Here is a 22799-nt window from a genome sequence, read left to right as displayed (position 1 = left end):
GTGCAGGCTGTGTAAAGATGCCCCAGAGACAATCCAGCACATAACAGCAGGGTGCAAGATGCTAGCAGGCAAGGCATACATGGAACGCCATAACCAAGTGGCCAGCATAGTGTACAGGAACATCTGTGCCGAGTATAACCTGGAAGTCCCGAGGTCAAAATGGGAGATGCCCCCAAGGGTGGTGGAGAATGACCGAGCTAAGATCCTGTGGGACTTCCAGATACAGACGGACAAAATGGTGGTGGCTAACCAACCGGACATAGTGGTGGTAGACAAACAGAAGAAGACGGCCGTAGTGATCGATGTAGCGGTTCCGAATGACAGCAATATCAGGAAGAAGGAACACGAGAAGCTGGAGAAATACCAAGGGCTCAGAGAAGAGCTCGAGAGGATGTGGAGGGTGAAGGTAATGGTGGTCCCCGTGGTAATCGGAGCACTAGGTGCGGTGACTCCCAAGCTAGGCGAGTGGCTCCAGCAGATCCCGGGAATAACATCGGAGATCTCTGTCCAGAAGAGCGCAGTCCTGGGAACAGCTAAGATACTGCGCAGGACCCTCAAGCTCCCAGGCCTCTGGTAGAGGACCCGAGCTTGAAGGATAAACCGCCCGCAGGGGCGTGCTGGGTGTTTTCATATTAGGGGTGCAACGATACACCGATCGGTTCGGTTCGATACTTTGGTGTCACGGATATTTTTCGATACAAAAAAATGTTCATGCTTTTTTAATTTTTCATTTATTAAAATTATAAATATATATTTTAACTCAAACGTACAGTTTTTAAATTTAATGTTGCTGAAACAGCAAAGGGATAAAATAATAAATCTATCTGATTGAGGAATCACTCATCTTTGGAAAAGAGAGTTTATTACAGAGAAATGGCTCTTTCCAAAATAAAAACTATACTATACGCTTCTTCTGGGCTATATTCTCAGCAGCATATTAAACATATCAGGTCCCCATAAGGAGAATCATGTGCTAACGGCTGTCTAAATGACTCGGGTAAAGTTTGTAGCATGCGTGCTTCTTGTTTTTGTCTGCTTCCACTTGTCTTTGCACTAGGATGATGTCGGCGTAAATGTGCAGTCATATTCATTGTGTTCCCACTAGTGCTGTCAGCGCTAATCTGAAATTACGTTAATGCCACAACACGGCAAATCTCCATTAACGAGCTACCGCAGATCGCCGGTGCGTGCGGCTGGACGGCGTCAACACGTTAACGAGCTAACTGCGCTAACGCAGTAGTTCCCACCATGTAAAAATATATGTCAATGCTTTTGCATTCTTGCACCCCTAATATATATATATATATATATATATATATATATATATATATATATATATATATATATATATATAAAAACCACTGAAAAGGTCAAATCTGGTCTAATTTCAAATTTCATTTGACCACATTCCATTAAAATTTACATACACAAGCTACATACATACAGAGTGTAGTTAAAAGTATGTTACATGAACAAGGCAACACACCACAGCATTTATAGGCTAAGCTACTTTGCAGTGCTGGTCCCTAGTTGGCCATTTACAGACTGCATATAAAAGCCTAGTGGTACGTGGATATGAAACTGGAAATTCTTATTGTAAATCAAGCTACATCGTCCAGACTGAGAGGGGGTGGGACCATCAGCACACAGTTCAAGCATCTGGGAGGCATGCAGAACTTGCACATCTTTAAAGGCACTGTTAATACACTGTAAAACCCAACAGTGCATCTTACTAAAAGAAGTAAGTTGTTCTTACTCAGTTCTGAAAAATAGTTAAAGTAACTTTCATGAAGTGTGTTAGGTAGACCCAAAAGTATACATATGATATAATAACTTTATTGTAATAAGTACACATTATGTTTTTGTAACGTTTTAAGTACTGTTGCTTTAAACTGTTTAAGTTGTGCTAATTCATTTGTATTAGTCATCATCCACAGCCCCGCCCCCAGTGTTTTGCCTGGACTTGTCGGCCATGAGACAGGATCCTCGTCAAGAGAGTGGAAAGTACAAGATAAAGTTATTTTTATGTTTTTTTGTTAATGCTTACTTCTAGCATACAAAACGTACATTTATCAGACTGCTTTGTTTTAGTTGTACTTCGTTGTAATTTATCAGACTACTTTGTTGTAGTAGCTCGTAACTTAGCTTGCCAGCACACAATTCCCGCCTAGCGCTGTATGGAGTCTGCCTTCACAATTTAAAAAATTAACGGTTGGTGGCTTGTTTCAATCAATAGTTGGTAAGTAGTCTGATTTTTGCAAACTGCATGCCACAAAACCTTTGGTAAAATCAGTGTTTACGCTTTTCTGACTCTGACCTTTATCAAGTTCAAATGTAGCCTACTTTTGCACAGTGAAAATAGTAGAAAATTTATTTAGTGTTAATTTTAAGAGTTTAACGGACAAGTTCGCCTTCACAAATTTTGAATATGATGGTTAGTGGCATTTTAGTCGCGAAATAATTTACCTTTTCAAAGCTGCACTGCACCAAACCTAAACGTTTCTGACTCTGTACTTTCCAAGGGTTAGCCTATTGTGTACTTCACTTGTGTAAAATTGCTTTATTATTTTATAACGTATAGAGTAGTTGACCAACCTGAATTGAAAATGAACTGTAGTGCAAGAATAAATCTTACTGTTTTCCAAGCTTGTGTTATTCAGATTGACTGTTTTTAAGTGAAGTAAAAGTAAAAACTGTTCTGCTAGCTTTCTGTCCTCATGGCTTTTGTGTTATTACAGTCTGACGATTGAAGGAGCAGTAGCATGCCGAGAGATCATCCAGCACTGCACTAAAGACAACCAGTAAAGGTGATTTTAAAACGATTTGGTATCAAAATGTGGAATTGCAAGTTGTGTAGTTTGTCTAGTTTTTCTACTGCCATAAAAGTCATGTTGTTGAAGCATTATCGGCTCAACCATGGTCAGTACTCCACAATTTCACCCTTACCCTGTCTCTACAACACATGCATGTGTACATTTAATACATTTAATTCATTAAAGATACACATGTCAACAATGCACACTCCCACGCAAAGAAAAGACGGTTCTTATCCAGATTTGAATAATTATGGATTTTGTTGCTCTATGTGTAATTTTAAAAAGCCATTTATTGAAAGCCAAATGTTTATCCATCTGAGGGGGCATTTAAAACGAAAAGAAACTGTTCCATGTCCTTTCAAGAACTGCAATTTTAAAACCAATGTCTACTCAACCTTCAATGCCCACAAATGCAGAGACCACCAAAATTCAACAAGTTACGATGAAGGCATTGTGCAAAGTGTTATAAATGTAGAACAAAAAGATGACATGCAGCTTGATTCAATAGAGTCATCAGATGACAATCAAGTGGCATCCACCAGTGAAATCAGTGGAATTGAGGGTTTAGAAGAGCAGTTGCAATACAATCTGGCTGGATTTTTCTTGAAAATGCAGACCCTTCTCCATGTGTCCCAGAGAGCAACACAGGAGATTATTGAGCATATTGATCAGTTGTTTTTGTTATCACAACCTTTGGTTAGAAAATCAGTTGTAGATATACTGAAAAAGCACAACTGTACATATACGGACAAACTGGTGGATGAGATTTGTCAGGCAGTTTCTGATAGTAATGTTTTACATAAATGTGTCACATCTGAAGGACCACTATCTACAGCAAAGAGGAGGAAATCATATTATGAAGAAAATTTTCCATATGTCAAACCTGTGGAGTATTTAATTGAATCGTCAAAGCACACTTATATGTATGTGCCTATTCTCACATCTTTGCAATTGTTGTTGAAAAAAAATTATGTGCTTGAAGAAATTAAACAAGCACCCACACAGATTCCTGGACATTTCATGTCATTTTGTGATGGATCCTACTACCAGGAAAATGTTCTACTGTCACAAGAGGGACAGAAATTGTCAATGATACTTTATGTGGATGATTTTGATCACAAACCCACTTGGTACCTCAAAGAAAATACATAAAGTCTTTGCAGTTTATTGGACACTGGAAAACTTTCCAGTTAAATCTTGTTCTGCTCTACACTGCACCCAGCTTGCTCTGCTGTGCAATTCCAATGATGTACGCCAGTTTGGGTGTAAGGAAATGCTGTCACCACTCTTAAATGATCTGAAAACTCTTGAAGAAGTAGGTGCCTACATTGAGACTCTTGGTGAATGTCTTAAAGGCACTGTCTACTCTGTTGTGGCAGACAACCTTCTGCCCATGGACTTGCTGGTTTCAATGAGAGTTTCAGGTCTACATATTTCTGTAGGTTTTGTCATGCCACCCAAACAGAAATGCAAACAGAAAATGCTGTTACAGGGAATTATGTAATGAGAACAAAAGATGCTCATGATAATTATTGTGCAAGAGCTTCAGAATGATGACATTAAGGAAAACTATGGTGTTAAAAACACCTGTGTTCCTTCTGACCATCTCTCTTTCTTTCATCCTGTCACAGGCTTCCCACCTGACTTCCTACACGACCTGTTTGAAGGTGTCATTTCAGTGGAGTTGGCACATTGTTTAAAGGTTTGATTTCTAAGAGATATTTTAACTTAGAAGACTTAAACAGAGCAATTCTGCACTTTCCATACCAACATTCTGACAAAGTTAATCGCCCTCATCCAATAACCTCAAATTTTGCCAGGCGAGGGACCATGGCCAGCACTCTTTCATGAGACACAGGTAAGTACAACTATGTATATAACATTTGCTGCTCATATAGTATGCTGTGTTTTGCTTATAATATTTTTGGAATTCTCTTCAGCTCTACTTTGAATTTCATCGGATCACCAATCAGAATCTGCCACATGTGTTTTATGCTGCGCTGGATGATTATGCTCCTCAGCTGACTGGACTTTACAAAAAGAGGAAAACTGGACGGGTCGGTGAAAGGATGGAGCAGCTTTTGTCGGCATATGGAAAACAGGTATTTAAAAGATACTAATTATTATTCTGCTTGCTTGGCAGTTGCCATTGTTATGTGTTTGTTTATTTATATATATATATATATATATATATATATATATATATATATATATATATATATATATATATATATATATATATATATATATATATATTAGGGCTGCCACAAACGATTATTTTGATAGTCGACTAGTCACCGATTATTTTTGCGATTAGTCGACTAATCAGATCATCATCCACTGAACGTAAAAGTACAGCTTATTGCACCAGCAGCATCTGCTCTTATATAACTATCATTAGCTTACAGCTTTAAGTGTTTAAGGTCTGTGCTAACTAAAAATAAAGACAAGATGATAGTTAATTGAATTCTAATTAAATGTGCAGATTGTTTCGGTGGAGTTTAATAAACTCAGCCGATTTACTCAGGAACAAATAAAATACTGAAAAAAGCCAAACAATAACATTTTTAAGTTATCTAAGTGACTTGTATATGTTTAACCTGAGTAGGGCGGTGGGTTTGAAAACGATCTGCCGGGAGTCCGGTGCTCTCATGGCCCCCGGCTAGCTATCGAGCTAGTGGGTAACAGACGCCTCCGAAAACGTCGGAGCGCTTTTGAAAATATGTGGTGTCTTGATAAACTGAGCAGATATTTGAGGTTTACACAGCTACATTCTCGCCTGAAAATATGTTAAACGTTTATTTTGTGATCCAGAAAGAATAATAAGAGTAATATTAAAACTAACTAGCTGCCGCCATTGTTGACAACTGCGCTGGGCCGCGCTATGAATTCTGGGACACAGTTTCTTCTTCTTCGGGGTTTAACGGCAGCTGGCATCCTTGTACATGCAGTACTGCCATCTTCTGTTTCAGTCCGTTATTACACTCTTAAATCCTGCTACTTATTCCTGCTTTTGGGATCTTACAAAGCTTCAAATGACGCGTCGACTATTAAATCAGTCGTCGACGATTTTGATAGTCGACGTAATCGTGACTAGTCGACTAATCGTGGCAGCCCTAATATATATATATATATATATATATATATATATATATATATAAACACCCAGCACGCCCCTGCGGGCGGTTTATCCTTCAAGCTCGGGTCCTCTACCAGAGGCCTGGGAGCTTGAGGGTCCTGCGCAGTATCTTAGCTGTTCCCAGGACTGCGCTCTTCTGGACAGAGATCTCCGATGTTATTCCCGGGATCTGCTGGAGCCACTCGCCTAGCTTGGGAGTCACCGCACCTAGTGCTCCGATTACCACGGGGACCACCGTTACCTTCACCCTCCACATCCTCTCCAGCTCTTCTCTGAGCCCTTGGTATTTCTCCAGCTTCTCGTGTTCCTTCTTCCTGATATTGCTGTCATTCGGAACCGCTACATCAATCACTACGGCCGTCTTCTTCTGTTTGTCTACCACCACTATGTCCGGTTGGTTAGCCACCACCATTTTGTCCGTCTGTATCTGGAAGTCCCACAGGATCTTAGCTCGGTCATTCTCCACCACCCTTGGGGGCATCTCCCATTTTGACCTCGGGACTTCCAGGTTATACTCGGCACAGATGTTCCTGTACACTATGCCGGCCACTTGGTTATGGCGTTCCATGTATGCCTTGCCTGCTAGCATCTTGCACCCTGCTGTTATGTGCTGGATTGTCTCTGGGGCATCTTTACACAGCCTGCACCTGGGGTCTTGCCTGGTGTGATAGACCCCAGCCTCTATGGATCTTGTGCTCAGAGCTTGTTCTTGTGCTGCCATGATTAGTGCCTCTGTGCTGTCTTTCAGTCCAGCTTTGTCCAGCCACTGGTAGGATTTCTGGATATCAGCCACCTCCTCTATCTGCCGGTGGTACATACCGTGCAGGGGCCTGTCCTTCCATGATGGTTCCTCGTCTCCCTCCTCTTTCTTGGGTTTCTGCTGCCTGAGGTATTCACTGAGCACTCGGTCAGTTGGGGCCATCATGTATTCTTGGATGTTCCTTGTCTCATCCTGGACTGTGGTGCTGACACTCACCAGTCCCCGGCCCCCTTCCTTCCGCTTAGCGTACAGCCTCAGGGTGCTGGACTTGGGGTGAAACCCTCCATGCATGGTCAGGAGCTTTCTTGTCTTTATGTCAGTGGCTTCTATCTCCTCCTTTGGCCAGCCTATTACCCCAGCAGGGTACCTGATCACGGGCAGGGCGTATGTGTTGATGGCCCGGATCTTGTTCTTACCATTCAGCTGACTCCTCAGGACTTGCCTGACCCTCTGCAGGTACTTGGTGGTTGCAGCCTTTCTAGCGGCCTCTTCATGGTTCCCATTTGCCTGCGGGATCCCCAGGTACTTGTAACTGTCCTCTATGTCTGCAATGTTGCCTTCTGGTAGTTCAATCCCCTCAGTTCTGACTACCTTCCCTCTCTTTGTTACCATCCGACTACACTTCTCCAGTCCGAACGACATTCCAATGTCATTGCTGTATAGCCTGGTAGTGTGGATCAGTGAATCGATGTCTCGTTCACTCTTGGCATACAGCTTGATGTCATCCATGTACAGGAGGTGGCTGACAACTGCTCCGTTCCGTAGTCGGTATCCGTAGCCAGTCTTGTTAATGATCTCACTGAGGGGGTTCAGGCCTATGCAGAACAGCAGTGGGGACAGAGCATCTCCTTGGTAGATCCCGCACTTGATGGTAACTTGTGCTATGGGCTTGGAGTTGGCCTCTAGTGTTGTACGCCACATCCCCATTGAGTTCCTGATGAAGGCTCTTAGGGTCCCATTGATCTTGTACAATTCTAGGCATTCCAGTATCCAGCTGTGGGGCATTGAGTCATAGGCCTTCTTGTAATCAATCCAGGCAGTGCACAGGTTGGTCAATATATATATATATATATATATATATATATATATATAAGGACACAAACGACATCTATGCAACTAGAATAGCAGTTCTGGCCGGCCTACCAATGTACCTCAGAGATTTTCAAAACATGCAAGGTACTTTGGTATTACAATAATTTGCACATTTGAATTTAAAAAAGGTTGAAAGGAGTTTATAAGTCATCTGGACTTGGGTTGAAAGTTGAAGACGTGAAGTTGAATGACTTATAAACTTCTTTCATCCTTGATTTGACTACCTGGATGAATGAAAAATGAACCTTCACTGTCAACTTAAAACATGTTATGATATATAGAATTTGAAAAACTGAAGAAAGGTGCCTGAACATTTGTATTTATGCTTTTAACAGAGATATTACAGATGAATAATTGTGCACTCTGTATTATATCTTAGGGTGAAATTGAGTTCTATGAAGCCATAGAATTGCTCTGGTTGCTGATGTCGATGAAGAGGAGGTGCCTGGAGGAGTTCCTTTCTCACCACGCCAAGTGTTCATAGAACTTGAAGATCAGTTTGTTATGACTCATCACTCATGGACTGATGCCCTGGTGTCTTTGTTTGGGCTAATCTATGCTCTGCATCTGAGCTATCCTATGAAGTATACTGGCTTTTTTGAGTTCATTCAAGTAGTGTTGCTGAAGCTAGACGATGAGAGAAAGCAACTAAAACCAAAATTGCAGACACTAAAAAATGAGCTTGTGCAGATGATGTTTGTTTTTCACTGGTCACTATATTCGTGCTTTTTCAGTTATCTGTGAATGGCTTCAATAGTTTTATTTGTTCTGGGTAATTAGCTTTCTAAAAGGCAATGTGGAGAAAGCTAAGAATAAGGAGAAAATCCATATTTGACGTTTTGTTTGTGATTGAAAAAAATCTTCACATAGTGTGTAATCTTAAGCTTATTTCTAAAAACATATTTTAGTTACATGGAAATCTTTTGCGAGATAACTGATAATTAGTCAATATGTACAGTATACTTTCATGCTTTATTTTTTAATTGTGTGATGAGTGCCAGTTCACTCGAGGTCTGGGCAAAACTGTTGCGAAGCCACAAATACCTTTGAGAATACTTTTTGTTAGTGACATCCTTAGTTCAGCTGTTTTCTATAGTTGCATTGCTGTAGTGCATGTGATTTCATTATTATACTAAATGTTACTTAAAATTGTGATTGTTATGGCTCTAATTGCCTCTAGACTATTGTTTTTTTATGATGTACACCTATGTATCAGGTCTACATGACTAAATTTGTGTTTTGTACATTTAATCGATTTTCAAAATGCTACAAAAAACATTCAAAATTCCCTAAAAGTGCAAGTTTTAAATGCCTAATTATTTGTTATTTGATAATGGCTTTAGCAGTCATAGGTTATGACTGAAAGTATGGTTGTATTCATTCTGTATTTTCTCTGCAGTTAAAGTTAATAAAAACTGAATGGAAAGAATAATAGCTTGGTTTTGCGTTAATAGTACTTGAACCATTTGGTGCAATCGGTTTCCCCAATTGGATTAAGTTGTTTAAATACAACTATTTAAGTTAATTTAACTTAATTTGAATATGAGCATGTAACACTTTAAATAAGTTTGAATAAATACAGCATCTTAGTACAAGAAATTTAATGGTTTAAGTTGAAACATACTAAATACAATGAGTAAATAAACATAATGCATTTGAGTTACATTATCATATTTGCTTTGGGTTCTTGGGACTCTAATAAAGTACTTAAATAACCCCAAACTGTTTAAGTTATAAAACTTGAATCAATTGGTGCAATCGGTTTCCCCAAATCATTTGAGTTAACTTAACTTGTCAGGTTTTACAGTGTACTGAGCAACATGTGCTACCATCAAGACAAGATCTTTCAAAAGGGCTTTACATCTGCCACTCCAGCACAGTCATTAAAAGTTTTATTCTCAAAGTTCTTCCCAAAATGTTCATAAACATTCTAAAAAAGCAAATAAATGATGCAGAGTCATAAATATGGCCCTGTCATAACTTTTTGAAGCAACATTTCTCAGTTTCAGAATCTGGTATTTGGTTTTTGGATAATTTGTTGAGGATTTACAATATATACATATGTATATACTTGAATGAACTTTACAGAGTACCAGTTTCTTTGGAAATAGAATTGTAGGAAACAATAACACACCGTTTTACTGAGGCTAGTTTACACTATTGGATAAAACTAGTCTCAGTAAAACCGGACCTTTACTAGATTCCTGGATGCTTCTGATGACCTGAAGACCTTATTGCTTAACTTCAAACTTTTTTCTAAGCTCCAACTCAGCAAAACTAGCCTCAGTAAAACTATACATTAAAGTGCTGAGTTAAGTATATATTAAGGCTATATCTTAGCTTGTCTGATTTTTAAGTTTTTCAGTGGGGTTCTTCCTCTATAGGAATATGAAATAGAAAACTTATTTAAGGCAAAGCCATGTCAAGGAAACTCAAGTTATAAAGAATTAATCTTATGCAGACAACAGAGGCAACAATAGTGGGCCTCACTCAAAGAGGATCTGCGGGAAGGGAGAGTGCTAATGGATGTTTCTGTCAATTTCTGGATGTTTTCACAGGCTTACCTGTCCTGGCACAGTGCTGGATCAAGAGAGGGGGGTGCTGGTGGGCAGAGTTCAGAGATAGAGAGAAAGCAACTCAGCAGAAAGTGGGCAGGCAGGCAGGTGGATTCCAGGTATGTCACTGTTTCAAAGGAGAGTTTCAACCAGTATGACAAGGCAGTTCTGAGCTGGCTGTGACTGTTTAGTTCTAGAGATTTATTAGTCTTTTATTTATCCAGGTAAAAAATCTCATTGAGATTAAATATTTCATTTCTAAGAGAGACCTGGTATCATGGCAACAAAAGTCAAAATACATGTACTTCATAAGTACATAACATTGAAAACAAATACAATATTGTTGTTATGTTACCATACAACAGATGGTAACAGGTAGGTTTCTTCAAAAGGGAGAGGCAGGAATTCCAGAGAGTTACTAGACGGAAGAAAATATATGGGAATAGCTTTTTGAACGTCAGCAGCTTTAGTGACAAAACGTTGCCCAAAGGGCGTAGAGACAACGATCTGACGGAGAATCACCGCCATAGCCGAGCCTTAAGTACCCCAGCAGGTGTGCAGCAGCGAGTACGGGAAACAGCAGCTCTGCCCAGCTCTCCACCTGAGAGCGAGAGCAAGAGTGAGGGAGAAAAAAAATGAAACGGGGGGAAAAAAACCCAGCCTGCCCCGGATCTTACCCATACCATTAAAAAAAGAGTCTTTAAGGACTATCAAATCACTTTTATCATGGCTCTGCTGATTTGTCTCACAAAATGCCAAAAAAATGAATAAAGAGATAAAATAAAAAGGAAATAAGGAAAGGAAAGGAAGTTCTGTCAAAAATGAAAAAATTCTAATGACCTTTAAGCAATATTGCAGAACTTTAATTTCTACATTTCAGGAGGTGTCCGGTGTATCAACACAGAAATAGAGAAGATTAATCTCTGTGACCCATTTGGAGCAGTTTATGTGTGACTGAAGAAGTCAGTGTGACCTTTGGTGTAATGGTATGAATGCAGATAATGATGCTCTGCAGGGAGCCTCGTGTGTAAATTAGGGCTGCTTTTCAGTTTGTTATGGAGCATAATCAAGATTGTGCTCTGGCACCTCTGGATGGAAATTACCATGGCTGAGGCGGTGAACTGTGAAGGGCTGGGGCATCTCGAGGACAGGTGCTCGCTCATACAGATAAGCTAACTCACTGATACACTTCCCATGTGCACAGACACACTTATTCACTTTGAGACACATGCACTTGACCTACAGTGATGTTGTTCATCCAAGGTCTCGCTTCCTTTGAGATAAAGAATTCGAAATGTCGAGGGAGTCCAGTGACGTTTAGATCAGCAGGTACTTTTTAAACAGGTTACAGCAAGTGTTTAGTGTTGATTCAATACTAAGATCCTTTAAGTTGAAACCTGTAGTGTTGTGACTTCCTCTGGCAACGAGTAGGCAGGAGTAATGTTAGTGGGACAATGGTGTCCCACTAACTGTATTTGCATTAAAAAAGCCTGGCAATAGATTTACACCTTCATGTTGCTGACTCTTTTCTCAGGGATTCATAAGTAAAGTTATTCCTGCAGATTGTCAGGCTAGTTTTTTTGTTTCTATCAGACCTTCTATACACCTTATTCACAGGAGACAGGTACATGGCAATTAGACACCAGCATCCCTCACTGTACAAGTGTTTTATCTGCCTCTCTCTCAGCTTATAATTAAACTTATTTTTTGTCCACCGTACTGCCAATTAAATGTTTTATGAGAACAGAAACTCCTCCTTGAAATGTTGTTTTATGCTGCTGTAAGAAAAATGTTTCAAGCATGTATGTAAATGCCTCTGCATCGAAATGGCTATGTAAATTGAGAGTTTGTATAATGGAAAATTATGCATGTGAGGATGGCAACGCTAGAAAAAAGCAAGCATGCTCGATACACTTTTAAACGGAAGATTGAGGCTTAGAAGTAACACGAAGAGAATGATGCACACATCTCTTCCTTCTTATCAACTGCCACCCTCCTTGATCTGGCAAAGCCATGCCGAGGATCAAATGTGCTTACGAGCTGCCCTCTTTTCATTACCCATCATGTCAGCGTATGTCTCAGCATCTGACACCTGCACACCAAGCCCCCTGAGCCTCTGCTTTTTACACTGCACCTATTTTCACCTTCCCAACTGCCAATTGCAACCCCCCAAATCCCCCCTTCCACCTCCACCCTACCGCACTACTACTACTCCTTCTATTTGAACCTGTTATATTGCTCATTCAGCAAATTACTATTCATGCATGGAACAGTTTCTGCTTCAGGGATGTAGTCGTCCATCTGCACCACTTTATTGTTCACTCACAGCACAGCTTTTTGTGGAGAAGGAAGCATATTCTGTTCATGTCCACTCACCCTCAGCATTCCGGCAAAGGAGGACATGGTTTATCTGCCTGCCCTGCAGCGTGTTACTCAACAAGGACCTAGAGATGTTGTGTCACCTGAAGATGTGTATGAACTTGGTCCTTCTATTAAAGCAGTCCTATTGTTTTTGCCTTTTTCCCCTTAATCTGTTTCTGAGATAGTGCTGGAGCTGTTTGAGAAACAGAGCGGGGGAGAGAATGCTAAGAGAATTTGTTTTGTCTCCATGCCAACATGTGGGGCCAGAGGTGGATATTTTAGCATTACAAAATATCAGTGGATTAAAAGATGGCCTGCATGCTGCCAAGGAAGGGCTTTAGTAAACTGAGTGGAAAAATACAGCACCTGTAAAACATGGTGCAATACATACTACAACATATCAATTTTTTTGCGGGAGTTCACTGTTTGTGTGTCACGTCTTTTTTCATACAACTTGCCTCACATTTAATTTGTACAAATCGGGCAGATATTTTTGTCCAAAGCAGTGCACGAAGGCGCTATCTTCCAGGAGAATTTACATGTACAAAGGTGAATAAGTGCTGTTGGAAGAAGTGCCTCATTTTTATTATCAAGTGGTTCGAAGGCAAGAATTAGATTTTTCTGGGTTTTGCTAGTCATTATCCTTAGGCCTTCCAATTTCTGCCTTTCAGAGATGTTGCATTATATGTAAGATTTTTTTCTGTACCTCATTTCTGCATAGCAAGAAGCAGAATATGCCACAAATTAAGCTAACATGAACATTGCCCTCAAGTAAGCAAGTCTGAGAGAAAAAATAGCAATTTTAAGAGAGACCTGTGGTGACATGAAACAGCAATAATAAGTGTTTTTAGAAAATATAAAAGAGAGAATAATTTCATCACCTCGTGTGCAGTCAGTCATACTGCAGACAAAGCGAAGCCATTCACTTATCTTACATCACTTTAAAGCTGATGGATGTTAGCTTCCTGACCTTCCAGGCTCCTGGTTACCCAAGTGACCCTCTAATGTATTACCAGGTTATATTAGTAGCTTCATTTGTTTACATGAAAGCTGAGAAAATCTTATCTCAGGTCCTGCCCATTTTTTGTCATCTGCAGTTATTTTGGCCATGCTCACCTGAGTGTCACTTAGTCTATGTCGTTGCCATGTGGGTGCAAATTACTTAATGTTTGTAGCTTATGGCCCTAGTCTCACACACACACACACACACACACACACACACACACACACACACACACACACACACACACACACACACACACACACACACACACACACACACACACACACACACACACACACACACACACACACACATATTAAATCTATTATTTCAGGCTCACTGAAACACATCAGGCAGTCACTTTGGAAAGGTTGAATTGTAACAATGAAAAATAAGAATTTTTATATAGTTTGCTCATTTTGTACAAAGAACCAAAAAATGTTCACTAATCAATATGAAGAAGAATTTTATGTGTTATGTTCTTCAGTTTCACTCTGAATATTTAAACTCAGGTTACCTGAAGTAGTTTCCGTCATACTTACTGAACAGTATGTAGTGAACCTTGAACCTTGAACCTTGAAAGCCAAAAGCTAATCTCTGTGGGCAGCAGTTTCTGTGCTGTTTTCAATTTCTGTTTGGCCGGTCATTATGTATTACAGTTTTTTACAGACGCTAGGACACATTTCCCAATACTTAGGTCACTTTTGCAAAACACTTCACACAATCCTCCTAACTGACCATCAGCTTGGCAAAGCAGTTCATTTCACATTCAAAATGCACTACAACTACCAAAACACTTCATTCAGGTCTCAAATAACCTCATTCTTCCAGAACACTAGCAAAGGTTGACAGCCGACAAACACACTTTGTCACCCACAAAACAATGACCTAAAAAACACTAACAACATGTAGCATTACACAGTGTTTTCTTGTGTAAAACAAGGACACATCTCTGTTTATAATTTCAATATATGTTACTGGAATGAATCAGACATCATGCAGAATTCGTTAATATTTGTTTCTGTATTTTTATTTTTTTGCACTAAGTAATCCCAAAATACAAGAATTTGTATACACACCATCCACTGATACACATACAATAGTAATGCTAATCTACTCGGTCTTCTCCATTTGGCCACAGGTTCTCATCCACATCACATCTCATGTCATCTAGGGCAATACACCTAGGAAATAATCTTCTGGCATGCCAGAATTGAAGGAGTTGAAAAATTGAAGGAGTAACACCTGTGTAGATGTTCATCTACAATGAGAATAAGCTGTGGCTGGTTAAACTGCATTTTTAGATTTAAAATATGTTTCAATAAAATATTGCTGTTGGATTTTGCTGTCTTTTTAAGTTTTGCATTATGTTATTGTTTTGGCCATAAGTTTAACAGTTTTGAAAACAGTATGTAAGCACATGCAAAATGTCCTGTCCGTACAAAGATTTTTGGCAGTTGTTGTGTCTGAGTGAGAAGATAATTCATGAAATTTGAGAGATGTAGTCATTGAATGCATTTTGTGCCAAAACAATGATAACTGGTCCTCAGTTTAGCCCACATAGACTTCTGTTGTGCTCACTGTGTGAGGAGTTTTGCAAACGTGACCTAAGTATTGAGAAATGTGTCCTAGCGTCTGTAAAAAACTGTAATGGCACTAAATTAATATTAACTTATAAAAATGAAACTTGTTGTCAGTTGCTGTCATTCTTTTGCTCTCCACATCCAACAAATCCTTCCTCAGATATCACTGATTAATATCAACACAAGCAGGCTAAAAACCAGAATGATTCGGGTACGGAAAATCTTGCCCCTTTTCTATAGATTCATTTACTGAATGCTTCAATAAAAATCTTTTGCAATGAAACATTGTTGTCCCAATGCTTAGATGATGTCATTTAAGTTTGTTGATGTTATCACGAAGCCTTAAATAGGGACTGGAACTGGGCCACAGAAGCACAAATTCGAAGCAACAAACAAAAAAGAATACAGCAGCTTTATTATAGTGGTGTTGCTGTCAGATCATATTATTATATTTATAAGTTCAAGTTCACGTAGATGTCTTCAGCTGTAGGCATAATATTTGTTCTCTCTGTAGTATCATGAATACAAATCGCCATGAACACACATGCACACAGTTTTGTTTGTTTTACCTTCACTGTTTTGCATTTCAATTTGACATTTGCATTTGTTTTAAATTCTTGAGGGTCAAATATTAAAAACACATTTCATCTATCATTGAAGCATCTTTCCTGCACTCTTAGGCTACGTTCACACTGCAGGCGAAAGCGCATCAAATCCGATTTTTTTGACCCTATGCGACCCATATCCGATCATGCTATGACAGTGTGAACGGCGCAAATCCGATATTTTCAAATCCGATCTGGGTCACTTTCGTATGTGGTACTGAATCCGATACATATCCGATGTTTTAGAAAGCGACTGCTGTGTGAATGGTCAAGTCGCATTAAATCCGCCTTTTACGTCACCGACACAAGACTGAAGCCAATTATCAGCGCCAGAGAAGCGCCCGAGAAGACATCGCGAACGCTTCCTGGCCATCCAGTGTAGATGTCAGTGAAACTGTTGGGAAGACAACGTGAACATTTTATTTGTACTGTATAATCTGCAGATTCTGACAGAAATCTGCAGCTATCCTTTGAAGCACCGCTCCTCTCTTAAACAGCAATAAGGATCATTATTAGGTTATTTACATTATTATGTAAATAACAAAATAACTTAAAGCAAAAATTGGGAAACGTGAAGTCCGAAGTCTTTATATTAAGGGCCATCAGTCAAACAATACTGTTGCTCTGGGTCTAAACAGAGCGCGTTGTGTGTGACATCTTCTTTTGCGCATGCGGGCCGCTTTGAGCGTTCACACTAGAGCGCGTTTGCTGTCGCATTTTATTTGTAGTGTGAACGAGCAGACAAAAAAATCGGATTTGATCAAAAAATCGGAATTGAGCATTAAGACCTGCAGTGTGAACGTAGCCTTAGTTCTGGTAATGGGATACACTTCCTTCTTGTTATCTACCTCATCTGCTTACTTAACTGACCCATCAAGTCAATTCACATCAATTTAGTTTTACTTATATAGTGCTAAATCACAGCAAAAGTCACCCAAAGGTGCTTTGCATTGTAAGCTAAATACTATGCATAGTTTTTAAATCAATACACCCACAACAATTTATGTAAGCATACAGTACTTAATAAATGTTTACTTTATCCCACCTCAAAGCAATACAGATCACATATATGGTTAATAGCCTTTTAGGGTTTTTTTTCCCCTGGAGGTGTCTATGGGTGTTTTTTGCTTTCATTCAGTTGTTAACTATAAGCATCAGTGTTCAGAATCTCACCTCAATGCATTTGCATTGTTAATGAGTTAATGAGATGTTTCGTTCTCTGATCCAAAGCGTTTGTCTTCCATTGTAGAAATACCATTAATCCATTACTTACAGGTGGGTATTAAGTCCATGTGACACCTTTAGTAGTGTGGGGTGTACAGTTCAGTTTTAAGAGCAAAGACTCACCCTCGAGAAAAAGGAAGCGGGACAATGCCATCTTGGCCCTAAGCACTGTGGATATATATTTATAGTATTTACCAATTGTGCCCAGATCTTTTCGTCCAGCTCCTGTCTGTGTGCTTTCATTGTAGAACTGACGAACTCTTGGAAAGATGGCACTGATGAAGTAAATGAGAAGAAAAGGCTGCGGTATGCCAACTTATTAGCTGAAGCAGAGGAGAGAGGATGGGATGTGAGGGTGGATCTATTGGAAGTGGGCTGCAGGGGCTTTGTTGCCAGCTCAACCATAAGGCTCCTGAAGGAGTTGGGGATAAGAGGGCAGGCTCGAAGAAAGGAAATAAAAGAGCTTGCCACTAACACAGAAAGGAGCATTCATTGGCTTTGGTTAATGTGGAAGACAGTGTGGACTGCAAAAGGACCACGTGAAACTACCATGTGACACGCACCAAGGTCTGATCAGCCTGTGGTGGGCCAGCCTCGGATGAGGGTATGTTGTAATAAACACCCAAAACACTCAATGAGTCCGGGGTATACAGATGATGTGTCAAACTGTCAACTTACAGAAGAGCTGCGATGTCCCATGTGGATTTGTAACACCTAAGGCCAGTCGAAACACAGGATTAGCTGGAGTGCTTGCCCCAGTTCCAACCCACCCAAGAATTGTTCTGATTATTTTAGGGATTCTAACACCCAGTGCTATCAAGCAATGTACACACAAAACATGCTACACGCATGCATATATGTGCTACCACAAGCTGTATAATATATCTTCAATCACAATGTACACCTGCAAGCAGGTGTTCTTCACATAACAATACAGATATAGACTCACATATACATAAACACGTGTATGTGAAGTTCAGAGAAAAGCGAGGTTGAAAAGAGAAATTTGTGTACTCATGGCCATGTCAATGGTCATTATAAGATTGGGGAAACCTGCAGTTAGCTGAGATTGCAGAAGTCACTTGGATGTGACGAAACATTTCTCCAATTAAAAACGTTACGTCCAGATGAACAGAATCAACTTTTTGGCACCAGGACTTTTCTTATTGCTTGCTGCCAAGCCAGTCTGAGTGAATGGGGTAGAAGGGCCTTAGTTAGGGAGGTGATCAAGAGCCCAGTGGTCACTCAGACAGAACTCAGATTAAACCTTTATGGTAGGGTGGCCCGACGAAGTCACTCCTCAGTAAAAGGCGCATGAAAAAGAAGGAATTACTCTTGGGACCACTTTGCCCAACAAAGTATTGAGAAAAGGCCGTGAATACTTCTGTTTATGATATATATACTTAAAGATAGAATATAGAATACAATCATAATGATAAGGATGGTGTTATATGGATGAAAAATGGCACTCAACAACCCACGATATAAAAAATATCAGTGAAAATCCGTAAGGGCAAAGATGGCTCCTGCTCCTGCCCCAAAGAGCCAATCAACAGCTGATTCAGAAACATATGAGCCCATTGTGTTGTGGGACTGATGCAAGCAAACAATGGAAATTTATGACCGTTTTAAATGCTGGTGGACCTATACCTTTTTATACACTAATCAGTAGATACATGTTGTTATCACTTTTCTTGGCTTACTGTACCTATAATAAAATGGTGTATAATTTAAATTACACTACCAAGTTTAAAAAGTGTGGTAAAATAACTTGCCTGCTGCTACAGTAATGTGGGGAATTTGCTAATAACGACATTCATTTTGACTTCTTGACATTTTATAAACAATTTATACATTATTTTCCGCATGACTATACCGAATCTAAAAACTAAAGGCTCCTTTTCCCATTACTTTTTAAAAGAACATTTATTACACAAACATTGTTTGTAGTATTACAGTACGAAATATCATTAAGCTGCTCACATGACACGCAAAATAATTCAGTTGGAACAAAAATTGGATTCAGATCAACTTGCTTTATCAACTGCCATGATCATCATCTGCATTTTCTTAATAGGCCTGTTCCTCTGCAAAATAAAGAAATTTCACTCTCACAAGCGTGTTCACTCATTTTAAGGGATGACATGCTTCTAATGAAGATGACATTATGCCTTGCACAATGGAGATCCATTTAGACAAAAATGTATCTGTCACCCTGAACACTCATTTATCAAGGAAATAGTATGCATCTGTGTATATGTGTGTGTGTGTGTGTGTGTGTGTGTGTGTGTGTGTGTGTGTGTGTGTGCGCGTGCATGCCTGTGTTTCCCATTACATGACAGTGAAATTCTAATAAGCTGGTGTTAACATGTGACTATACATCTAAAGCAAGTAATGTCGATTTATATTAGCACCCCACACAGACGAAGATCACAAAAGCTTTATAGAGCATACATTAACAGAAAAAAATAACTGCATATATATATATATATATATATATATATATATATATATATGCACATTTATATATTACACAAACCTTTCAAATTATCTTAGTAACAATATACCTGTTAAAAATGTATACTACATAAAGTATCTGCATTGGACCCGAGCCACACAAGTCTAGAGACAGTGACCAGTAGGTATTACCTGACCAGTTGGATAGCTCCAGGTTGTTGGCAGTCTAATAATAAAAATGGTTGACATACGAAAAATCTCCTTGTGATTACATAGTTTACATGGAAGCTGGTAACTTGTCTATACACGCAAACTGGCAGCTGTGTGGGAGCATAACTGTGAAAAGTGTGATGCAAACCACAAGCAGAGAATGTTTTCCTTCAAAGTGAAAGTTGTGCTTTACTGCTGCTACCAACCTGCTTCAAAAGTCAAGTTTTTAGTTTGTTCTCTTTTTCCAGTTTATGTCGTACTTTCTTAATTTTTACAGTCACTGCCAAGTTGGTGAATGTTTATAGACGCATCAGCATTTTCCACACAAACTATGGGCAAGGGGCCAATTTGTCAGGCTCCAAAGAAAACACAAGAAGGTTTAGGGTGCAGCAAGCGCTTTGCAGCTGATTTCATGTAGCAACAGACAGCAACCTCCAGCAACCAGAGCAGCGACAGGAGGTTCCAAGGGGACTGATGACAGGCCTCTGTGTGACAGTTGGTCAGTTAAAAGAATCTACAGAATCTGAAAATATCGGTAGAGCAGTCCACAGGTCAGACTGTAAAGCTCAGTTAACTCATCTTTGGATGGTTACACGTGACAGATGTGTATTTGGACTAACTAAGCAAAATGAGGGATGATGAAGATGACACGTGCGATGATACGATGAGCGTTTGCATGCTTTGTATGGAAAGATCACAATTTTAAATTATATCCTGAATGCAACTTGGAGCCCTGTGAAGAGATATAAATAATGGGGTGATATAATACTGTCTGTTTGTCCTATTAAGTACTCCAGCACGAGCATTCTTGATAGCATGCAAGTGATCAAAGGCTGACTCACTAAGTGAGAAGAAAAGTGCATTAGAGTAATCAATGCTAGGAGAAATAACAACATGCATAAGCGTCTTTAGCTCTTTGTAAAATATAGGTCTCAGTTTATTGATCCCAGAGAAAAAAACAAGTTCTACAATCAAAATTAACCCCCATTTAAACATACATATATAGTGTACTATGTAGTTGTATTGCACATCTAATGTGATGGTGATTATGGTTTATGTGCATCTTTGTGTGTGTTTCGGAGAAACTAGGGAACACTCATGGACATTATTGGCCACGACAGCTCTGGAGCTGAGCCCAGCCTTGAGCCACGTTAACTGATGCGTCAGGTGTTAGCATTTCTTTTTCCTACCATCTTGTCAGATCAACAGACAGATACAGTAAGTCAAGCTGTGCCAAGCAAATCCAAACCAGGCCTTTTCCACTCCACTGCTTTCAGCACACCAGTTTCTGCACTTGGTCAGCACTGACTGTCCCCCACCCGCATATTTTTGGGGGCTGTCAGAAGAGCACAGGGCATATCTAAAAGAGGCAACAAATTGGACAAGATTCTGAATCAGCTACTGGAAAAAGGATAAAAAAAGAATCTTATTGATTTAGGTTACTTTTATTCAACAAATCAGAATAATTTGAATCTTTACAAGGAACATTTACCTGAATTTATCATTTGGAAATAAATATTCCTAGACCTATATAAAATCTTTTAGAAATGATGCTATTGTGAATGGAGTGACAGAACAGATAAGAAAAAATAGATAGAAAAGACGTGTGGTATTGCTCGACAAAGACAAATCCAGATCATATAAATTCAGCAACGTTCATTGCTTCAGCAATAACAGGAGAAATGAAATAAACACTACAACCACTCCATTCACTGGTGTACTGTCGGGAAGGACAATTCCACTCTATTGTATTGATCTAACTATATTGCCACAACATGCTCCAGTGCCTTCCTTACATTTGTAAATGGATGAGCACTTGTAATCTCTAAATTCAGACACAGATTGCAGCCCTTTTTCACCAAAGGTTTATTGCTCACAAACGTAATATATTACAACAGCGCATCATGTCACACTTGCCTCAGGTACAGCAATGTACTGATTAGCAACAGGTGATTAGGATGAGGATAACACTTGGGCCAGACAGTATTTTGTCATGATTCTAATCCACGTGAAGATTGCATAATTAATCAAATAGTTTCTGCCTGACTATACACCACAAGGTGTGACTTAGGCATTTCTAGGTTGCAAACTAGAAATCTGATCCACTTCAGCATGTGATAGCAGAGCTAGGTGGTACCCCCACCCCCTCCCCTGATTTGGATGTTTATATCCAAGTCAGAAGAAGGAATTGTTGCCTGTCATATGTCTACGAGGGACATCATTTGTAACACTGATGATATTTTCATTTTCATCTTAGCTCTTTGAACTTCAACCTTTTGTTAGTTGGTCTTTCACAGGTGATTTCCGATGTACTGCAGGGACTTAAAAAGGAGAAGAGGTAAAAAAAAGGTTTTTCTTTCTTGCTGACTGGTAGGAGAACAAGTGAGCAGCTGAAGGAAGCTGAAGCTGTATACTGCATTGAGGATTGTCATATGATGTCATAGACACATTACTCAAGAGTTGGCAGCCATATTGGATTTAATACAACAACAAGTTGCAAGGTGTACTGCCCCATGCAGGGTTTCCTGGTTGTTACTGGCTGTTGCTATTTAAAACTGGTTGCAGAAGCTGCTGCACCAAAATCCTCCTAGTTATAGCTTTCCTTGCAATGCATTGCTTGCAAGGAGATCACTACAGTTTGCTTTTGATTATCATATCTGTCTTTTACAGTTTTTTCTGAATGCTTAAACCCTAACTGTGATTCCTGTAGCACAATCTCTAAAACTATTCAGACTTATAGCAAAACCACTCACTGAGTTTGCAAAACCAAAAGCACAAAAACTGCTTTGCACTCAGTTTGCAATTTTGTAACACACACTTTGCAAAGCTGTAGGCACAATTCACTGCACAACACTAAATTACCAAATTTCCAACACACTCCTAGCAAAAGTATACACATGTATGGCTATCATTAACACTAATTTGCCAACTGTCTGGCACACTTTCACATGTCAAAACTTTCTTAGATAATTAGTTCACTTTGCAATCAGCCTA

General features: G+C 39.5%; 1 long non-coding RNA gene across 1 annotated transcript; it reads left to right on the top strand.

The window, feature by feature from the left end:
* Window positions 1–1830: 1830 nt before the first annotated feature.
* LOC146665346 (uncharacterized) lies at window positions 1831–5039 on the top strand. Its single transcript, XR_014912595.1, has 5 exons — window positions 1831–2239; window positions 2739–2807; window positions 4448–4518; window positions 4637–4674; window positions 4757–5039. It is a non-coding gene; the product is annotated as an uncharacterized LOC146665346 (long non-coding RNA).
* Window positions 5040–22799: the final 17760 nt, after the last annotated feature.

This window comes from Rhamphochromis longiceps, linkage group LG7, assembly GCF_057381845.1.
Source record: "Rhamphochromis longiceps isolate RC_006_pf linkage group LG7, R_longiceps_female_GT1.1, whole genome shotgun sequence".
In the NCBI taxonomy this organism is placed as follows: Eukaryota; Metazoa; Chordata; class Actinopteri; order Cichliformes; family Cichlidae; genus Rhamphochromis; species Rhamphochromis longiceps.
This window is presented reverse-complemented; position numbering and strand designations above follow the sequence as displayed.